Source organism: Herpailurus yagouaroundi, unplaced genomic scaffold (assembly GCF_014898765.1).
Source record: "Herpailurus yagouaroundi ecotype Mexico unplaced genomic scaffold, PumYag 246, whole genome shotgun sequence".
Taxonomy (NCBI): domain Eukaryota; kingdom Metazoa; phylum Chordata; class Mammalia; order Carnivora; family Felidae; genus Herpailurus; species Herpailurus yagouaroundi.
Genome location: NW_024412463.1, coordinates 3,587,888 through 3,608,404, shown reverse-complemented (window position 1 = coordinate 3,608,404; position 20,517 = coordinate 3,587,888). Strand labels below are relative to the sequence as shown.

The 20,517-nt window shown below is 42.3% G+C and overlaps 1 long non-coding RNA gene across 2 annotated transcripts in view; it reads right to left on the bottom strand.

The window, feature by feature from the left end:
* Positions 1-13,843: 13,843 nt before the first annotated feature.
* LOC121019905 (uncharacterized) overlaps positions 13,844-20,517 on the bottom strand; it is a 393,836-nt gene continuing 387,162 nt past the window's right edge. For both annotated transcript variants that reach the window (XR_005785807.1, XR_005785806.1), the window contains one exon: positions 13,844-13,957. This is a non-coding gene — a long non-coding RNA (uncharacterized LOC121019905). The remainder of the gene's footprint in view (positions 13,958-20,517) is intronic.

Sequence of the window (20,517 nt, the reverse complement as noted above, 5' to 3'; positions counted from 1 at the left end):
GAGAGAGAGGGAGGGCACAAGCAGGGAAGAGGCAGAGAGAAGCAGAGACAGAATCCCAAGCAGACTCCATGCCATCAGCACAGAGCCCAACGTGGGGCTCAAACTCACGGAACAGCAAGATCGAGACCTGAGCCGAAATGAAGAGTCGGACGTTTGACTGACTACACCACCCAAGTGCCCTGTTCTTATTGGTTTTAAAACCACTGCACCCCATTTTCTCCTTCATACTTTATATAGCCATCGCTTTCTGATGGACATACGGGTTTCTTCCAGTCACTGTACTTCCCCCGAGGAATGCGACTTACATCCTTACACAGGTGCCCTTGTGCCTTGTGTGAAGGTTTCTCTAGGCTCCAAGCAGAGGAGCGAATGGCTTCGTCAAGATCATAGGTAATTTTATGTTAAAGCAACATCAGTATTCTATCCAGTGCCTGAAAGAGCATTCATTTCTCCATACTTTGCCATCTATTAATTTTTTTTTAATCAAAATATTGAATGAATGGATGATTAGCATCACAGAAAAATCTAAAACGTCTCGTATGTGTTACTCATGGTCCTTGTCCTGGGCAAGCATGTCCCTTTTCTCCAGTAACCTGGGGGACGGTGGCAGGGGTGGTGGGGGGGGGGGCAGGACAAACAGAACCCTTGCCTCATGGATAGAGATATTTCAGAGAGCCAGAAGAACATTCCAAAAAGTAGAAATAGTGAACTGAATAGCTGAACTGCACGGCTGAGAGCAGGGGAGCGGCTGGAGGGGAGGCACGGTGCAGAAAATCATGACACAGAAACAGAATTGTTTCCTAATAAAAAAATCTCTCAAAGTTTTCCACGAGGCCCTGTCAGCAGGTCTTCAAGCAGCACGGCTTATTTTAAATTTTATTTAAATCAACAAATTGTACACACTTGAACACGGAAACAGAATACAAGGAAAACACAAGCTGCCCTAACAGAGCAATGTCTAATAAACATTATGCTACTCGGAGATATTTGCTGTTTAATCACCCCATGAAAGGATGCATTCAGCCAAAAGATGTCAGATAGCATCTTGCTAAAGGCAATGGTGCCAGCTTTCCTGACTTCTGAGTTCATGAAGCTAATTTTTTTCTCTCTTCTCCCCATTTGCCTCTTGCTTTTTTATTTTTTTTTTTTTAACACCAAGATCTGAGAGGCTCTATCTCTTGGCCATTCAGAGGATGAAACATTTGTGCTTTGAGTAAGAAGAATAATATCCGTTTATTCCATAGTTTCTTTTTAAAAAAAATTTTTTTGGGGGCGCCTGGGTGGCGCAGTCGGTTAAGCATCCGACTTCAGCCAGGTCACGATCTCGCGGTCCGTGAGTTCGAGCCCCGCGTCGGGCTCTGGGCTGATGGCTCGGAGCCTGGAGCCTGTTTCCGATTCTGTGTCTCCCTCTCTCTCTGCCCCTCGCCCGTTCATGCTCTGTCTCTCTCTGTCCCCAAAATAAATAAAAACGTTGAAAAAAAAATTAAAAAAAAAAATTTTTTTTTAAAGTAATCTCTACACCCGGCATGGGACTCGAACTCATGACCCCAAGATCAAGAGTCTTACGATCTACCGACTGAGCCAACCAGGCACACCTACTGAATAGTTTCCTTGTCAGGACTGGCTATATGCTTTGTGGGGCCCAGTGCAAGGGAAAATGTGGTGCCCCTTGATCAAAAATTTCAAAATAGTGACAACAGAGCATTAAAACCAAGCGTGGGGCCTTTCTGAGTGTGGGTCCAGTACAGCTGCCCGGGTTATGCACCCAGGAAGCCAGCCTTGATTGGTGGCCATCTGGGGGAAGATATCGTTTCTTAGCAGCAGAGTCCTCCCCTGCTTCTCTGCTCCAAGAAAAGGCAACATGACTGGATCAATGAAACCCCATGAGTATGACAGTGGTTGGCCCCTGAAGGTTTTCGAAGGATGGACCAGCTAACTGCTAAGCTGTTGCTGGCTGTTATGCAAGCTGAGAGCTAGGTTACTAGGGGAAATAGAAAATATTTGAAAGGCAGCATTGGGAATTACATAGGCCAGAAGAAAAGGCCAGGAAGACTAGAAAACATGGTCCCCTGAGTAGAACTTTGAGGAAAGAAAGATTTGAAGAGAGATTTTTAAAATGACGTTTCAGTACATGGTATGTTGATGTGATTCCTTCTTTTCCTTAAAAATCCTTCAGCAAAAGCTACTTAGTCACTAAAGCAATCAGGAAGAATATGGTAGGATGCCATGTATGGTCTTGAGGAGGGTGAAAGGGGAGATCTGAGGCCACTCACTAGAGTATCACTTTATGTGAGTCCCACATAAATGATTTATTTCTCTCGACAAAGCTATAATAACTTCATTACATAACTTCATGTGCTCATTTCCTATGAAGTGGCTGATTTTCTGAAAAATACTGATTTACAGGATTTCTTGGTAAGGAAACTTGTCCTTTGTCACATGAGTTACAAATATGTTTCCCATTTGCCGTAGTTTTGTTTTGGGCATCTCTCTCCCCATGCAAATTCTTTATAAATATTTGTATTAGTTTGCTAGGGCTGACGTAACAAATTAACCACAACTGGGTGGCTTCAAACAACAAAATTTATTCCCTTACAGTCTGGAGGGTAGAAGTTCCAAATCAAGATGGTGGCAGGGTCATGCTCTCTCCATTGGCTCTTGGGAAAATCCTCCCTTCTTCTTCCAGCTTCTGATGGTTACCAGCAATCCTTGGCGAACGTTGGTGAGGTAGCATCTCCAATGCCTGACTTTGCCTTCACACAGCCTTCTTCCTTGAGCATCTGTGCATCCAAATTTCCCTCTTCTTGCGAGGACACTAGTCATTGAGTTAGGGCCCATCTTAATCTCTCACAACCTCACCTCGATGTGATTACATTGGCCAAGAGCAAGAGATTTTTCATTCTGTGGCGAAAAATTCTTCCATATTTTCTAGGACATAACAGGTTCCACTTAGTAAGTTACATTTAAATGCCTGAACATCTAGTGTAAGTTTTAATGGAGTGAGGTAGGATTCCTTTTGTTTGTTTGTTTTCAAATAGCTATTCAGATGTCTTCGCATCACCTACTGAATAATCAATCTTTTCCGAAATGAAGTTAGTGTCGCTCTTTTACGTCATAAATTTCCATAGCTATTTGTGTCTATTTTCTAACTTTATTCTGTTGCATTGATGTGTTTTTTCTGCACCAGAACCATGGTTTCGTCACTGTAGCGTTAGAATATGTTGCTGAATTTCCCCGACACTTTTTATTTATACGCTTTTTATTGAACTTTACAATTAGATCTTCTAGCTCAAAAAAAAGTGATAGCATTTCTACTGAAGCCATGTTAAATATATAGGTTTGCTTGTGAAAATGAAAATCATGCCAATATCCATTTTTTTAAAAGTCTTCTTCTAAGTCCCTTAGAAACAATTTAAAGTCATTTTCTTCAAAGTCTGTCCCACTGCTTTTTAAGTTTAATGCTAGAAGGGATTATCTATCAAGAAAGGATATTGACTTCTATCAAAAGCCTTTCAGCATCTATGGTGACACATTTTTCTTTTGATCTATTAATACAGGTTTTCCTAATACTGAATTGTTCCTGAATGTTAAGAAGTCAGGAACTGAATTCTTCCTACACTTACCAGCTTTGTCTCCTTGTGAAAATTCCTCCGTCTTACAGAGACAGTTTTCCGTAAACTGGAAATAGTTGTAGTGCTATCATTTTTGTCTGCTCAGATTTCTTCTCCTTCGTGAAACCAAAAAGGGTTCATCTTCCTTTGGGAAGTCAGCCTTCCCCACTCTCAGTGCATGTGGCACGAGAGAGGCTGACTCCTTCACCAAGCCCAGGGGTGGGCACTTAACCCAGGCACTTCCCCCACCCCAGTGACATGGATTTGTTTAAGGATAACACAAGCCGGGCCAACGGGAGTAGCTCTGGCCTTTTTCTGGAACTTACAGCTTTCGCTGAGCTTCTAGAGTATGAACATGTTCATGGCTGTCTTGTCAACACTTGGGAGAGGGCTTAAGAAACAGGGGAAGTAAAAGCTGAGAACAAATGAGAGGGTGACAGCAAGAGATTTGATGAAATGCCTTGAACACTCAGAACTATCACTCCTGTTTATCGCCTGAGTTTTTACTCAAACAAGAAGGGGAAGGAGGAGGAGGAGGGGGAGGTGGTGGGGGAGGAGGAAGAGAGAAGAGGAGGAGGAGAGGGGAGGAGAGGAAGAGGAGGACGAACAATAACTAATAATAATAATAATTAATACCATAACAATAACTAACATTTACTGAGCTCTTACTATGCACCAGATACTGTTGTGAGCACTTTTCAGGCATTGACTTTTTAAAAAAGTCTTCAAAATAATACAGTGAGGAGCATGTTCTTAGTATTCCATTTTCAGATGAGAAAAGAGAGGTCCGAAGAGTAGTAGTGACTTGTTCCATGTCACAGGGCTAGTAAGAACAGTGCTGGTATTTAAACCCAGGCTGTCTTGTTGCAGCATCTAAATACAGTCTCCGAATTATGATGGTTTGACTAACAATTTTTCGACCTTACAATGGTGCGAAAGCGATACGCATTCAGCAGAAACCAGTTTTGGGAGTCTGAATTTGGACCTTTCCCTGGGCTAGCGGTATGTGAGCTGATCCTCTCCTGTGATACTGGGCAATGACAGCTCCCCATCAGCCCCATGGTCCCCGGAGTCAACAACCGATACACCGACAGCCATCCCGCACCCATTCACCATTCTGTCTTTCACTTTCGGTACAGTATTCAAGACATCAAGTGAGACAGTCAACACTTGATTATCAAATAGGCTTTGTGTTAGATGATTTTGCCCAACTGGAGGCTAATGTATGTGTTGCGAGCACATTCAAGGCAGGCTAGGCGGAGCTGAGACGGATGGCAGGTTAAGTGTAGTAAATGCACATTGGCCTGACTACATTTTGAACTTCCGATGGGTTTATCAGGAGGTCACCCCATCAGAAGTTGAGGAAGATCTATACTTGTGCTAATAAAAGAGGTTTCTGCTCCAAGTCTGTTTGAGAAGTGTTTCTGTCATCTGCAACAATAACAATGTAATTTTAATTCCATCATCATGATACTTACTTTGAAAAGTTGTTGAGAGCCTTATGGGATTTTGGCTATGTCACCTCACTTGGTTAGTGCCTGGCACAGAACATGTGTCCCAATATTAGATGCTGCTGCTGCACTTTGTCATGGGGTCTCACTGCCCGATCTTCTCAGAGAAGCATAGAGGAGTAAAGACTAGCCTTTTGGAAACCACTTATATTAGCCTTCTTGCCTGGGTTTACAGAAATTGCTGGAAATGCTAACCCACATTCTTAGAGGGGCCAGGTTCAGGATTTCTGATTTTTAGTACTACTGATGTCTTGGGACAAGTAAGTAAGACTTGTTTGTGGGGCTATGTTGTACATTGTAGGATGTTTAATAGCATCCCTGGCCTCTACCCACTAGATGTCAGTAGTACCCCCCAGAGCCCTATGGGACAATCAAAAATATTTCCAGATGCCGCCAAATGTCCCCCCAAAGGGTGAAGTTGTCCCCAGTTGGAAATTACTGATGTAAATGAATGAGGCCTATACTTAGAGTCTGTGAGCCATGGTGCCTGGTTCACACAGAAGATGTTGCTTCTTCTAAAAGCGGGGGAGGGGGGAGTCTCTACTCACCTCCAGCTGATTGTTGCTAAGGAAGAATATGGACCCATTCCTGTCAGATTGTCAGATCACCCAAATTTTCTAGTTTTGAAATTTGCTAGTCTCTCTCTCTCTCTATATATATGTATATATATATATATATACACACACACACACACACACACACACGTAAATAAATAAAAATATACAAACATATTTTATATAAAAATAAATAAAATTATGTATATAACATATATAAAATAAAAATTATATTATATATAATAAATAAAAATTATATATATAATACATATTATACATAAAAAATAGAAATTATATATATTACATATATATAATTTTTTAAAGATTTTTAAATATTTCTCTACAGGGTTTTCATTTTTCTCACTAGAGAATGATATTAGAAATCAAGAGCTGGATACTTGAAAGACACAAATTACCAACAATGGCATAAAAAGAACTAGAAATTCAAAATAACCCTAAATCTATTTTAAAAAACTTGATTTTATAATTACAGCTCTTCTCCTAAAGTCAATTCCAGGCCCAGATGGTTTCACTCATAAATTCCAGAAGATATTTTGAGAATAAATACTACTAATATTATACACGCTCAGAAAACAGAGAACATTTGCTACCTCATTTTTTGAGGACATCAATAACATAATGCCAAGAGCAGACAGAGTTACAACACGAGTAAATAACTCCAAATGAATACCTCACGAACACAAGCACAAACATTCTTAACCGGTACTTGTAAATAGAATCCATTGTTAGATGTCAAAGAAGTAAAACATCATGACCAAGGAGCACTTAATCCCAGAAAAGCAAAGTTGGTTTACTATTTGAAAACTGATAGAATTCACCATGTAACCGAATAAAGGGGGGGAAATACTTCCAGCAGAACAGATGTAGAAATAGTATTTGACTAAAATCAATACGAGTGCATGATAAACATTTCCAGCAAAATATCAGTAGGAAGAACCTTCTCCACCTGAAAAGGGTACCAAGAACAAGCGAAAACTTCCACCGTTCGTGCCAAGTGGGGAAGGGCTGAAAACTTTCCCCCCAAGATCAAGAATAAAGCAATGAGGTCTGTTCTACCAGTTCTGTCCTCCTAGTTGTCCTGGAGTCTTAGTGCAATAAGTCAAAGAAAAGTAATAAAAGCCTTTCCTAGGAAGGACAATTTTGAACTGTCTTTATTTGTAGATGGTATAATCATGAACAGAGAAAATCCTAAGAACTTTACAAAAAAGCTACTGGAACTAATTGATGAATTTATCAATGTCACAGGCGACAAGGTTGATATTCAAAAACAGTTGCATTTCTAGATACGATCAACACAGAATTGGTAAATGATATTGAAAAGTATGATTTACAATAGCATCACAACCTATGAAATATGTAGGAGTATATTTAAAATAATATTTGCAAGAACTGTATGCTGCAAATACAAAATATTGCAGAGAATATTTAAAAAAAAGACCTAAATACATGGAAAGGCACACAGGATCATGGATTAGATGATTCAATATTGTTAAGATGTTAGTTCTCCCTAAAATGGCCCACAGAGTCGATGAAATCCCATTCACAATCTCACCAGGCTTTTGTAGAAATTGATAAACTGATTTAAAAATCTATATGGAAATATCAGAACAGCCTAAATAACCTAGAATAGCCACAATAATTTTGAAAATGAAGAACAGGGGTGCTTGGGTGGCTCAGTCGGTTAAGCATCCGGCTCTTGGCTTGGGCTCAGGTCATGATCTCACGGTTTGTGAGATCGAGCCCCACATCGGGCTCTGTGCTGACAGCATGCAGCCTGCTTAGGATTCTCTCTCCCTCTCTCTCTGCCCCTCCCTGGTGCTCTCTCTCTCACTCTCTCTCTCTCTCTCACACACACACACACACAAACACACACACAAAATAAACAAACTTAAAAAAAAAAAAGAAAATGAAGAACAAACTTGGAAGTCTTACACTATCTGCTTTGAGGACTGTGTGTACAAGTACTATGATCAAGACAGCATGGTATTCACATAAGAATACACATACAGATCAGATGGACTTAAATGCAATCCGAAACCACAACTCTATAGTGCTGCATCACAAGAATCACTAAAATACAGTGACTGACAACAATAAGTGTTGATAAGGATGTGGAACAATTGGAACTCTCAAATTTTAATGCCAGGAGTTTAAAATGGTACAACCACTTTGAAGAACGTTTTGGCAATTTCCCATTAAATTTAGCTTAGTAGGTGATCCAGGACTTCTACTTCCAAGTATTTACCTAACAGGGAGGAATGTGTACATCCATACAAAGATGTATATACAAATGCTCACAGCACCTTTACTTATGATCACCTACAAACTAGAAACAATCCTGCTGTCCATCCACAAATGAATGGATAAAAGCATAGCGGTATATCCACGTAACGAACAAATCCATACCACTCAGGATTAAAAAGGAAGAAACTTATTAGACACGGATAGATCTCAAAAACATTATGCTAAGTGAAAAAGTCAGAACAAAACAAAAAAAAAATACATGCTGAATGATTCCATGAAGTTAATTTCCAGAACAGATAAAAGTATAGTGACAGAAAGCAGTTCAGTGTTTGCCTAGCGTTGTGGAAAGAGCTCAGAGTAAAGGGAATTAATTATAAAGAGGCACCAGGAATTTCTTGGTGTGCTCCAAGTGTTCTATGCCTTTGCTGTTGCGGAGGCATATACGTTCTTGAAAACTCATAAAACTGTACACTTAAAATGGGTACATTTTACTGTATATGTATTATGTCCCAGTAAAGTTGATGTAGAGGGAGAAGGTGCTTCGGAGAGAAGCCAACTTGCTCCGATTTTCTCTGTGTTTTCTCTTGGCACATTATATTTTTAGCTGCTTGAAGAAAATGACCAAGAAAAAGATGTTCCATTTGGATACAACCATATTCAAGAGAATATATAGAACTTGAGGGATGCCTACCCAAGAATATACCAATATGGCACTAAAAGCAAGGGTCGGCTATGATGTCACAAAGGGTCTATTTATTTAAATATAATGTATTGTAAGTTGGCTAACATACAGTGTATAGAGTGTGCTCTTGGTTTGGGGAGGGGTAGATTCCCGTGATTCATCACTTTCGTACAACACCCAGTGCTCATCCCAACAAGTGCCCTCCTCAAAGCCCATCACCCATTTTCCCCTATCCTCTGCCCCTCCCCCCATCACCCCTCAGTTTGTTCTCTGCATCTAAGAGTCTCTTATGGTTTGCCTCCCTCTCTGTTTGAAACTATTTTTTCCCTTTCCCTTCCCCCATGGTCTTCTGCTAAGTTTCTCAAGTTCTACATACAAGTGACTACTAGGAATTTACCCAAAGGATACAGGAGTGCTGATGCACAGGGGCACATGCACCACAATGTTTATAGCAGCATTTTCAACAATAGCCAAATTACGGAAAGAGCCCAGATGTCCATCAACTGATGAAAGGATAAAGAAGATGTGGTTAATATATACGATGGGATACTACTTGGCGGTGAGAAAGAATGAAATCTTGCCATTTACAACAATGTGGGTGGAACTGGAGGGTATTATGCTGAGCGAAATAAGTTAGTCGGAGAAAGACAGTATGTCTATTTACTGCAGAGGTCACAAAATCTCTCCCTATGGGCTACAGGTAGGTCCGTGGAAGCCCAGATTGGGTGCCCCTTTTGCTCTTTAGAATCTAAATTTTAAAAAAAGATCATTGCCAACATTCTAATACTGGGAGATTTACACAAAACTCTGCATTTTGGATTTAGCTGGTACAGTTGAGCCCACGTTCTTTCACGGCACATTGAGCTGAGCTGACTACTTACATTGAGACCCGTGTGCTCCAACATACTGCTGCCCAGGGCCCCATGAGGTGGCATGCCTTATTTGTGTCACCAGACAGACCATGGAGCATGTGAATTTGTGCCCCATAAAATCTTCTTGGTGCCATGCTTGGCCTGACACTCAATAAATGCCGGTGAACGATGTGGCCAGATTCTTGGCTGTCAACACCAATGGAAAGGCCTCAAGTTGGCTCAGGGACTTGGGGCCTTGGTCACATAGTCCTCAAGTCTTCAGAAATGGGAGCAAAACCAGTGACATCGTCTTCATCATCCTGTTCCCTGCTTCTGTTTCCTTTCTTGTTCTTTTCACTTTGGTCATAATTTGTTTTGCTCTTCCTCCCTTCCTCTACCTCTCTACACCCCTGCTTCTTTCTTTTTCCACTTTTTTGCACAACTGGGATTGTAGCATTTAAGAAACAAAAATAAGAATGTTTAAAATTAGATTTAAAGAATTTATAACGATCCAACAGACTCGGCTAAAAAGAGGAGATAAACAGGCATAAGTCATTATCCCATGTGGGTTTGTGTTTCCAGGAAAGTAGATACTTTCATGGTGACTAAGTTTTACTGTAACATTACTGTCCTAGGTTTCTTTGAAACCCGCTGAAATGCCAGGTAGAATTTTGTGGGGTGTGCACTTTCCTTCATAGACTAGCCTTTGTTTTTTGCAGATTCCCAAAATATTCATGACCCCAAAGATACAGAAAACACCTCTTTAGCTATTGCTCTCCTGTCTCCGTAGGACAATAATCACTGGGACTAATTTCAGAGTCCCTAATAACATGACGTGTGGAATTTACACTCAACACTAGGAAAACATCGAGAAAATTGCCTACGTGTGTGGAGCAGACTGTATAACTGCATGCCTTTGGTGAAACAAATCGGTGAGGGCTTTGTACATACCTCAGGTTTGTCAATGGCATTTTAATTAATGTATACTGAGGAAATAATCAAGAATGTGTTGAAAGATCTAGCCACAAGAATGTTCATTACTGCATTACTTATAACAATGAAAAACTGAAACCATTTATACGTTCAGCAACAATAGACCGTCTAAGAGAGGATAGTGTGTCAACCCAATGGTATACTGTGGCATCTTTAAAAATGGTGTTGAAAAATATGAGTGATGAGCAAAAAATATCATCCTGTACTAGGAGTCTGCAAACTATGGCCGTGGGACAGATCCTGCCCCATCACTCGTTTTTGTGAATGATTTGGTTGGAACATGGCCACACCCTTTCATTTTCTTACCGTTGATGGCTGGTTTTATAGAAGAGGCTTGCCAGCCTCTCTTTTATATCATTAAGTGAGAAAATAGTGTTATTTCACAGAGAGAAGGAGGGAGGGAAGAAGGAAGAGAAGTCAAAATACACTGAAACGGTAAACAGTAGCTAGCATCGCAGGTAATTGGTGGTTTTATCCCTTTGCTTTTCAGTATTCTTCAAAATTTATATACTATTACTTTTGCCATCGCATACAAACGCACTTTTTTTTTCTTTTACACTGAAAGAACACCATTTAAAACCCCCACTCCATTTTCTCCAGCTTCCCATCCTTGCCCTGTGGTTACAACGGCAGCAGAAGAGTCCAGTTACTTTGTTGAGTGACTGTGAGGCTACCGATCGCCCTGTAACCAGGTCCTGTTCAGTATTCTACCTGGGAAGATATAAGCAACAGGAGAAGGAGGAACAGGGCACCGGTGCTTGGAGAAAATTAAGATCTGCAGACGTGACATTTCCTAGAAATAAGCCTGTCTTGGGTTCTCCCGTAATTATTCACCATTTTGTTTACAAATGGGAAATAGCATTCTCCTGTTCGGTGTCTTCCAAGAGACTGAAGTTAATTTGAAATCATCCTCCAGCAAAAGCACCAATAAAAGCATCTGGAACGCCCTGATGCCATCCCCTCTGGCTACTGACACGACATTATTGATACACAAATCAAAGCTGACTGCTCTGGTAACATTGAGTCCCCTGGCAGCAAGAGCTTACAACAGAGAAGGTGTTCTTTCTTAAGACAGGGCCAACTTAATACAAGATCTCATTGTAACAGCCTCAGTTGAGGACATTAAAGGGATCCCAAACAGAAATGTTCAATCTCCTTCCATTGTTTTCTCTTAGATAGAAAGGGCCCAGCGCCCCCCCCCCAAAATATCATAAATAAATAAAAGAAGAAGAAATTCAAACTATGCAAAGAACAGACTCATGAGACGTAAGGGAGGCTACAAACGTAATGTGATTTGAAGCCTGTCACAAGATTTCACCTGGCAGAGGCTGTGCTGGGAAACTTACGCCTGCCTGAAGTTTTCACCATTAGAGACATTTTGTTGAGACACGGTGTGTTTTAAAAGTCTCTGCTCAAATATAGAATTATTGAACTTCTGGATTTAAAAGGTCCTTAGAGGTCATAAATCCATTCCTGAACTGACATGTGAATCCTCTCCCCAGCATCCCTGCTAAGACATTACCCAGCCTTGGAAAGAACTTCTCCCAAGACAGGGAACTCATTACTTAAAACAAAACAAAACAAAACAAAACAGCAGGTACTTCATTTTGAGTGGGCTTTAATTATGTCAAAGTCTTCCTCATGGTGAACTAAAATCTGTTTCTCTGTATTTTTTTTTTAAGTTTATTTATCTTTTGAGATAGAGACAGCGTGAGAAGGGCAGGGGCAGAGAAAGAGAGAGGGAGAGAGAGAATCCCAAGGAGGCTCCACACCATTAGCATAGAGCCTGATGCGGGGCTTGGACCCATGAAACTGTGAGATCGTGAGTTGAGCCGAAACCCAGAGTCAGACACTTAATGGATTGAGCCACCCACATGCCCCTCCTCTGTAATTTTTTATTCTTTGAGCATTAGTGCTGCTTCATTCACTCCAACAAATATTTAATATACATCCTTTCAGACATGGTCAACATAGTGGCATGCCAGATAATCAAGGTTTTCTCATCTCACAGGGCTTATGTTCAGTGACGAAGACCGCTAACACACGAATAAACCAATAAATGGGCAGGATAGCTTCAGACACGGTCAAGACAAAGTAAAGCAATAATGACCAGAGAAATGTGGGGCGAAGCTACTTTGGATGGAGAGTATCGTGGGCGGAATTGTGTCCCCCTTGAAATGATATTAAGGTCCTAATATAAAGTCCTGGTACCTATGGATATGATCTTATTTGGAATATGGTGTTTGTGGACGTAATCAAGCTAAAAGGATGTTCTTACAGGGATGTGACTGGCGTCCTCATAAAAAGAGAAGAGATATTTGCTGAGAGGGGACAATGTGAAGGATGTCAACCACTGAAGCTATGAGAAAGATATGGAATAGATCCTCCCTTAGAGCTTTCAGACAGAGCATGGCCCTGCCAACCCTTTGACTTTGAACTTCTTGTTTCCAGCACTGTGAGAGTTTTAAGCCATCCAGTCTGTGGTACTTTGTTGTGGCCACCCTAGGAAATAAGTACGGGGGGCCAGGGGGGCCTCACCAAGAGGCAACATTTTGAGCTGATGAGCCAGCTTTAATCAGGAAGAAGACTCTTCTAAGCACAGGAGCCAGGAAAAGAAAAATCCCTGATGTTGGAATGAGCTTGGACTATTCCAGAAACAAGGCCAACGGGACAAGAGCACTGAACAAACCTCGGCAGGTAGGCTGGTGCCAGATGATGGCAGCAGAGGTTCCCAGCCTTCTGTAGGCAAAAATGCAGATGCCCAGGCCCCCATCCCAGGTATTGGCCCATGGTGGGTCCGAGCATCAATATTTTTAAAAGCTCTCCAAGTGATTCTAAGAACCAGATCACCAAGTGACTCTGAGAACTTATATAGAGCTTCGTAGGCCTGGTCTCTGCTCCTTCGCAGCCTGCCCTCTCCAGTATTTGAAAGCAGCCATTGTATGCTGCTCCCAGCATCCCCCACTCCTTCCCCCTGTCTTCTCTTCTGAATATCACCAGTCCCTAGTATGGTTTGATAAATATCTACTGCAGACCTAGCAGGAAGCCGTGAAAGTAGAACACAGGTATGCCTTAACATGAAGCACACACTTGTCTGTTAGATTAGCTAGTTCAGTGACCCCTGGCATTTTCTTCTGTCCCAGGACGCTTACATTCCCACCTGTCTTCCATATGCAATGTCAACCCTGGAACAGATTTGAATGCCTGCCCCCTTCCCCAGCAGAGCCTCGGTTCTGCTTTCCTCCCAGGGGAGAATAACAGAATGGACCGGTACCGAAGAGACCCAAATGCTCAAGACATTTTGAGGTGGAGACGACAAGAGTCGCCATGATTCATCCAGCAAATTTTGAGGCTGTCTCATAAGCCTTACCTGTTGAGGCGAGATCTCGTTCCGATTAGCAGGGAGGGTCAGCCACTGCTGTTGCTGGGGATGGGGACTGCTAAGGCAGATGGACGTGGCAGAGTCACTGCAGACACACTTCCTCACGTTCTGCGGGTTGAGAAGCAAATTGACCAAGTGATGTCATTCACACAGTGAAAGGTTTTAAACCTCCACACTGCAATTTAGCCCGAAGGTATTTGTGGAAACCCCTTTTCAAACCTACATGTAAGACCACGTTCAGACTGTATGCTTCTTCATGCTTGGTCCTTTCCAGAAATGGGCAAGAATGCTCAATGAACACACTTAGCAGCTCACCAGGCAACAAATACCAAAAGACCAGAGCAACAAATTGCAAAATTGTGAGAAGATGCACTGGCTGCCTGTCTCTTCACCCTGTCTTCTGTGGACCTTTCTTCTGTGAGAGTCCTTGACCATTCATTGCCCATGGCCACAACAGAACGGATTCCAGACAGAAGTAATATGCTTATTAGAGGAGTGCATACTATCTAAGCAGGGTAGGCATTAGTATGGCTCAGCCACCTGTTGACAGCCTGAGTCTATTCTGATTGAGTGTCGTCTTGAGGTAAATACATGTAATGTTACTACTTTTTTCTCAGGGCTCGTACAGAGCCCTAATATAGCAATGGAATAGCTGTTTTAAGACTCACATTCTTGGAGGACAATTATTGGGTTGTCTGCCAGGCTTGTCGTGATCACTGTCCTGGTTACCACCCTACTCTGACCCACACTGCTGGACTCACAGGAACCCCTTTATGCAATGACTTTGGCCTCACCCCCATCCGAGCCCCATTGATGGGTTCAGGAGCCAGGGCTGCTCAAAGTCCTATCTCTAAGAACTAGGTTTCGACCCAAAAGAAATTAAGTCTCTCTGTCTCTCTTATTTGGTCTCACTCTGTTTTTTTTTTTTTTTTTCTTCCCCCCTCTCTCTCTCTCTTTCTCTTTCTCTCTTTGTAATGCGAAAACTTGTGCAGCAGCCTCCATATTGTCTGGTCTAGAAGTTGGGAAGCTGAACATGGCCGCCTGCAATAAAAGAAAAGAATCTATCTGATGCCATTAAGCTGTCTATAATTTACTCCAAATTATACTGAACCAGATGAAATTGCCAATATTTGACCATTTGAAAATTGACCACACTGGATAAAACTGACATGAAGTATATTTCTAGCTGTGCTATGATTCACGGTGGTGTCATCCTCTTCCGTGTCCTCTGATAATTGATTTGTTTTGTTATTGTTTCTTTTTCCTGCAGAACTAAATATTCCGGTATCGTCACACATACTGTGAATCCTTATGGCATACCTGAGCAAGCGGAAACAACAGTTTGGCCTTGGGAGAGGGCTTTGCTAGCCCACACCTACTCTGTGGTGGTTTAAAACTTTTGTTGTGGGCTACTGAACCTGAAAAGTGGGCCTGAAGGGAGGGCCAAACACATTTTAGGTGAAGATCGAGTAGAAGCCATGCTAAAAGCCAACCTTTAAACCACAGTGTGAGGCCCTTCAGCGTATTTAAGAGTCTCCGTGGCGATAGTTTCTCGGGAGCTGGGTAAAACCGGGAAGGTGACAAACTGGACAGCCACACCAACGGATGGAGATACACTTGCGTGCATGCTTACTGCTTAAGATTCAAAATGGTAGAGACCTCTTTTTAAATTTTTTTTTTCAACGTTTTTATTTATTTTTGGGACAGAGAGAGACAGAGCATGAATGGGGGAGGGGCAGAGAGAGAGGGAGACACAGAATCGGAAACAGGCTCCAGGCTCTGAGCCATCAGCCCAGAGCCTGACGCAGGGCTCGAACTCCCAGACCGCGAGATCGTGACCTGGCTGAAGCCGGACGCTTAAGTCCGACTGTGCCACCCAGGCGCCCCAATAGAGACCTCTTTTTGAAGGAAAATATGACAATAAATCTATGACAACAAACGGATACTGGTAGGCAATTGAAAGAGATCTGGACGCTGGCTGGAAGTTGAGGTGGCCTTCAACCATGTTAGAAAGTCATCGTTATGATCAAAGAATGCTCTGGTTTTTACATGGTGGTCTATAGAAAGCATAATGCAGCTCTCCTTTTGAAGGCTCTGTGAAAAATAACCACAGAATCATCTTGTCACAAAGTCTTCCCAAGCTTGATTTGTGACTGGTTCTGGGATCCTGCTGCTTTGACAAACTCTTGATCATGTCACCATCATTAGGAATATGCTGTTAGAGCTACGGTTGGGAAACCTAGCCTACCAGCCAATTTCAGCCCACCACCCGATTTTGCACAGCCCAGGAGCTGAGAATCATTGTTATACTTTTAAGTGGTTGAAAATAATCAAAAGAACAATATTTCTTGACATATGAACATTATATGAAATTACAATTTCAGTTCATAGGTAAAGTGGATTGGAATATGCCAACACTAATTTGTTTACATATTGTCTGTGGCTGCGTTCATTGCTAAGACAGAATTGAGCGGTTACAACAGAGACTGTACTGCTTGCAAAACCTAAGAAACTTACTGGCTCTTTACATTAAAAAAAAAAAAAGTGTGTCCATCTCTGTGCTAGAGTATCATAGCCTTTGAGTACCATAGCCTTTGCTTCTGGAGGACTTTTTGAGCAGGATATGGTGGGGGTAACTCAAAGGAGAATACTGGGTCTTCATCGATAAGGAAGAGGCTATGCCTGTTCTGTGCCTGCTTGTTAAGAAATAAATAACAAAAATCTGGGGTGCTGGGGTGGCTCGGTCAGTTGAGCATATGACTCTTGATTTTGGCATAGGTCATTCATGATTCCAGGATTGTGGGATTGAGCTCGACATTGGGCTCTGTGTTGATGGTGTGGAGCCTGCTTGTGATTTTCTCTCCCCTTCTGCCCACTCCCCTGCATGTGTGCTCTATCTCTTAGAAAGAAAGAAAGAAAGAAAAAAGGAAGAAAAAAAAAAGAAAAGAAAAAAGAAATCAAAATCTGGCCTGAGATTCATTTTCATTGGAACCTGATTGTGAATTGTGGGAGGAGACTCAGAGCTAACACATTCCTCTAACTGTTGGGAATTAATGATAATGACTATCAGGACTTAATTGTGGAAAGCCCAATTTGCTTAGACACCTTGTAGCAGATATCCTGAGAGGGGCAAAACTGAGAGCTGGAACAAAATATTCATTGGCATTTTAGCACCTAGTTCCAAACCTATCCCGAGACCCTGTGGCTTTACCACCTTTGCACCCCATCAAACATGGAATATCTTTAAAACGAATCTCTTTGGGGGCACCTGGGTGGCTCAGTTGGTTAAGTATCCAACTTCTGCTCAGGCCATCATCTCGCCACTCAGGAGTTCGAGCCCCGCGTCGGGCTCTGGGCTGATGGCTCAGAGCCTGGAGCCCACTTTGGATTCTGTGTCTCCCTCTCCCTCTGTCCCTCCCCCACTCGTGCTGTCTCTCTCTCCCTCTTAAAAATAAAACAAAAACATTAAAGAAAAAAAACGAATCCCTTTTGTTTTGCTTAAGCCACATCCAGCAGATTTTTATCATTTGCAACCAAGTAGAATCCTTATTTATACACTCCTGATGGTCAACAGAAAGGACAAAGACACAAGAGTTGCAGGCATTCATTTTATGGAGCCATAAGATCTTCCTGAATTATTTAGGTAACCGTCCACCAGCACTTATGACCACGTACCTCTCACACTTAACCCAGAAATCTTAGTTATTAAGGTGATGCTTCATAATCTTTGCATCGGGCAACAACATGGCAAAAATACTGATACACCTTAGGTGAGACTGGGGAGTACATAGTGTGTTGATGGGTAATAAGTAACACACCCCAGCTCTTTTAAAGAGAGCACAAGACAACATACATCTAAGACAAACCAAATGCCTCATCTATTATTCACAGATAGTTCCAAAGATTCAGTAGGTGATCGAACTGATCTGCCAAAGATATATCCCGGGTCAGTGCAACTATCATGTGAGAGCCAGTGGTTCACTTTGACTGTCGTTCATTCTTTGTCATGTGTGCCTTCCTTCCTCTCACACCCCACCATCACTGTCCCCACCTCTACTCTAAAGTCACCCCTTCCGGCTTTCCCGCCAGTCTCACTGTTCGGTGACAATATCAGGAACTAAACGATGAGAAGACAACAGGAATGTACTATCTGCAAGGACACGCAGATCAACAAACACCTCCGTGCAAGCCTGTCCCAGTTAGTGGGTAAATGAGTTCCTGCTTTAATTACTGAACAAGAATTGGCAAGAGTCAACGGATAGGCACTCTGTAAGACATGAAATATTCCTAATCCTGAACCAAATTGTGTGTCGCTTTCTTTGGACTCCATCATTTTCATCCTCCCTCCTAACCAATCAGAACGGAAGACAGTCTGCTGACCGACAACATGCCATGGAAGGACCATTTGTGAATTTTCCATTGATACAACATTTTGCTCTTTTGTATCCACTTCCAGGGACATTCATCTTTTGATGAACTCCATGGTTCCTCTTGGTAGGAGCACCTAGGAGCCCAGGGAATTCTTTTTCTAGTCTACTCTAGTGGTAGAAACACATCAGTTTCAAAAAGGCTGTGCTACATCGAGCACTCACTTTCCCTGCACTAATTCCAATAAATCCAGGAGAGAGTGTGGCACGAAATGGATGGACCCAGTCCTGACTCAGTATAATGGAGCTTTTATGCTGACATGCTCCATTAGGGACCACCACACACATCTTCCTCAATAAACAAGCTTACTGCTCAAGTAATAAAGTCATTTATGGAGAGAAGTCAGCCTAAAGACCAGGACTTATGGGAGGTTCTCAGAGAGGAATCATACCAAGTTGGGTTGAAAGAGAATCCCATATATTCAAATCAAGAGATCATCTTTCAAGTGGGAGCCCTAATTTTTATGGTCCTCACCTTACCTTTTCTTCACGGGTTCAGAAAAGAAGGCTCATGTGTACTGTCCCAAATAGGGAAAGGGAATTTGGTGACTTTAAAGTCAATTAAGCCCGTCCTGAATTTTAGAGTAGTTTTCTCTGCTTTTTCTCCAAAACATAAGAATTTCTGATCAAACAAGAACTTTTCCACGTTTAATTAGCCCCTTGTGTTCTGAGAAGAAAAGCAAAGGGGAATGTTTGAAAAAGTCTCTTATTGAAAGTCACTGTTGCAAGGATTTTAAATTTTTTAGTTCTACTGATTATTAAAAGATGTCACAAAGAAGTGGGCATTTCCTTTTCTCCGAGTTCCCACATGCTCTGTGGTGGAGACTAATTCTGTGTCTTTATCTAGGACCTTGCAAATCCAGGAGCTACAGGAGATGTGTTGATAAGGGGTAAATGTGAGATCAAAGAGAAACTTCTTTTAGAACATGGCTGCCTGGGAAAGAGATTGGAAGTCCCTAATATGCTTTACTGACCCTCACGACATACCACCGGCTCTTAATAGGATGCAAACATGCATATTAACATTGCTGTGTATTTGCATACATATCTCTTCACATACAGGATATAGGACATATACATATATATGCATAGCTATGTACATAAAAATATATATAAATGTGTCTCTATTTAGCAATCTAAATGAGGGTGTAAAGACCTCCGTACTTCTTTTTTTTTTTTGGCAATTTTAAATATTTTTCTCCTATATTAAGGGCATCACATACATACAGTAAAGTGAACTTCAGGTGTATAAGGTAATGTTTTAGAAGTCTATGCCCGGCTAACCATCACATAGGCTGAGACAGAAAGCGCTCTCAGGGCTGAGAATTAACCCCAATTGAGCAGCTGCACCCCACAGAGAGGAGAACAGTACCACTAGCACTGAGCAGCGCCCCTAATTTCACACCCTAAATGGTTGGTGTTATTATTACAAATCGCTCTGGGAGGTGGAAAATTCCCAGTGACCAAACGCTGGCCGATGTCAACCCAACCGGTAATTCCACCCCCTGCTTCCTGATGGGAAGGGGTTCCTCCCACAGGAGAGTCTGAAAACACCAGCCAGCCCTTTCCTGGCCTCCTTTGCAGCTAGCCCATGTGACTGTTCCGGCCAATGGGGGCCTTCCTTGCACTTAACTTATGCGACTATGTTCCGGCCAATGGGGGCCTACCTTGCACTTAACTTATGCGACTATGTTCCGGCCAATGGGGGCCTTCCTTGCACTTAACTTATGCGACTATGTTCCGGCCAATGGGGGCCTTCCTTGCACTTAACTTATGCGACTATGTTCCGGCCAATGGGGGCCTCCTTGCAGCTAGCCATGGGACTATGTTCCCCGCAGTGTGGGCTGAGGGAGGTCTCCCAGAGTCTTCTGGGAAAAGAGAGATGCCTGAAGAGAAAGCTCTGTCTCTCTTCAGCCAGGCATCTGTAGACATGGCGCTTCCAGCTGGGGCAGCTGTTCGCGAGGGAAGGCGAGGGCAGTATGCTGAGGACAGCAGGAAGATGGAGGGCAAGCCCTTGAGGATATGGTCAAATCTTGGAAGCCGGGATCAGGAAACTTGTGTAGCGAAGGGTCAGATAAAAAATATTTGGGGCCACACGGTCTTTATTTCATATTCTCCTCCCCTCTTTTTCTTTTCCTTCCTCTTCCTCTCCTGATTTTTCCTCTTTTCTCCCCCTCCCCCCCTTCATCCTCCCCCTCCTCTTCCTCTTCCTCCTTCTCCTCCTCCTCTTCCTCTTCCTCC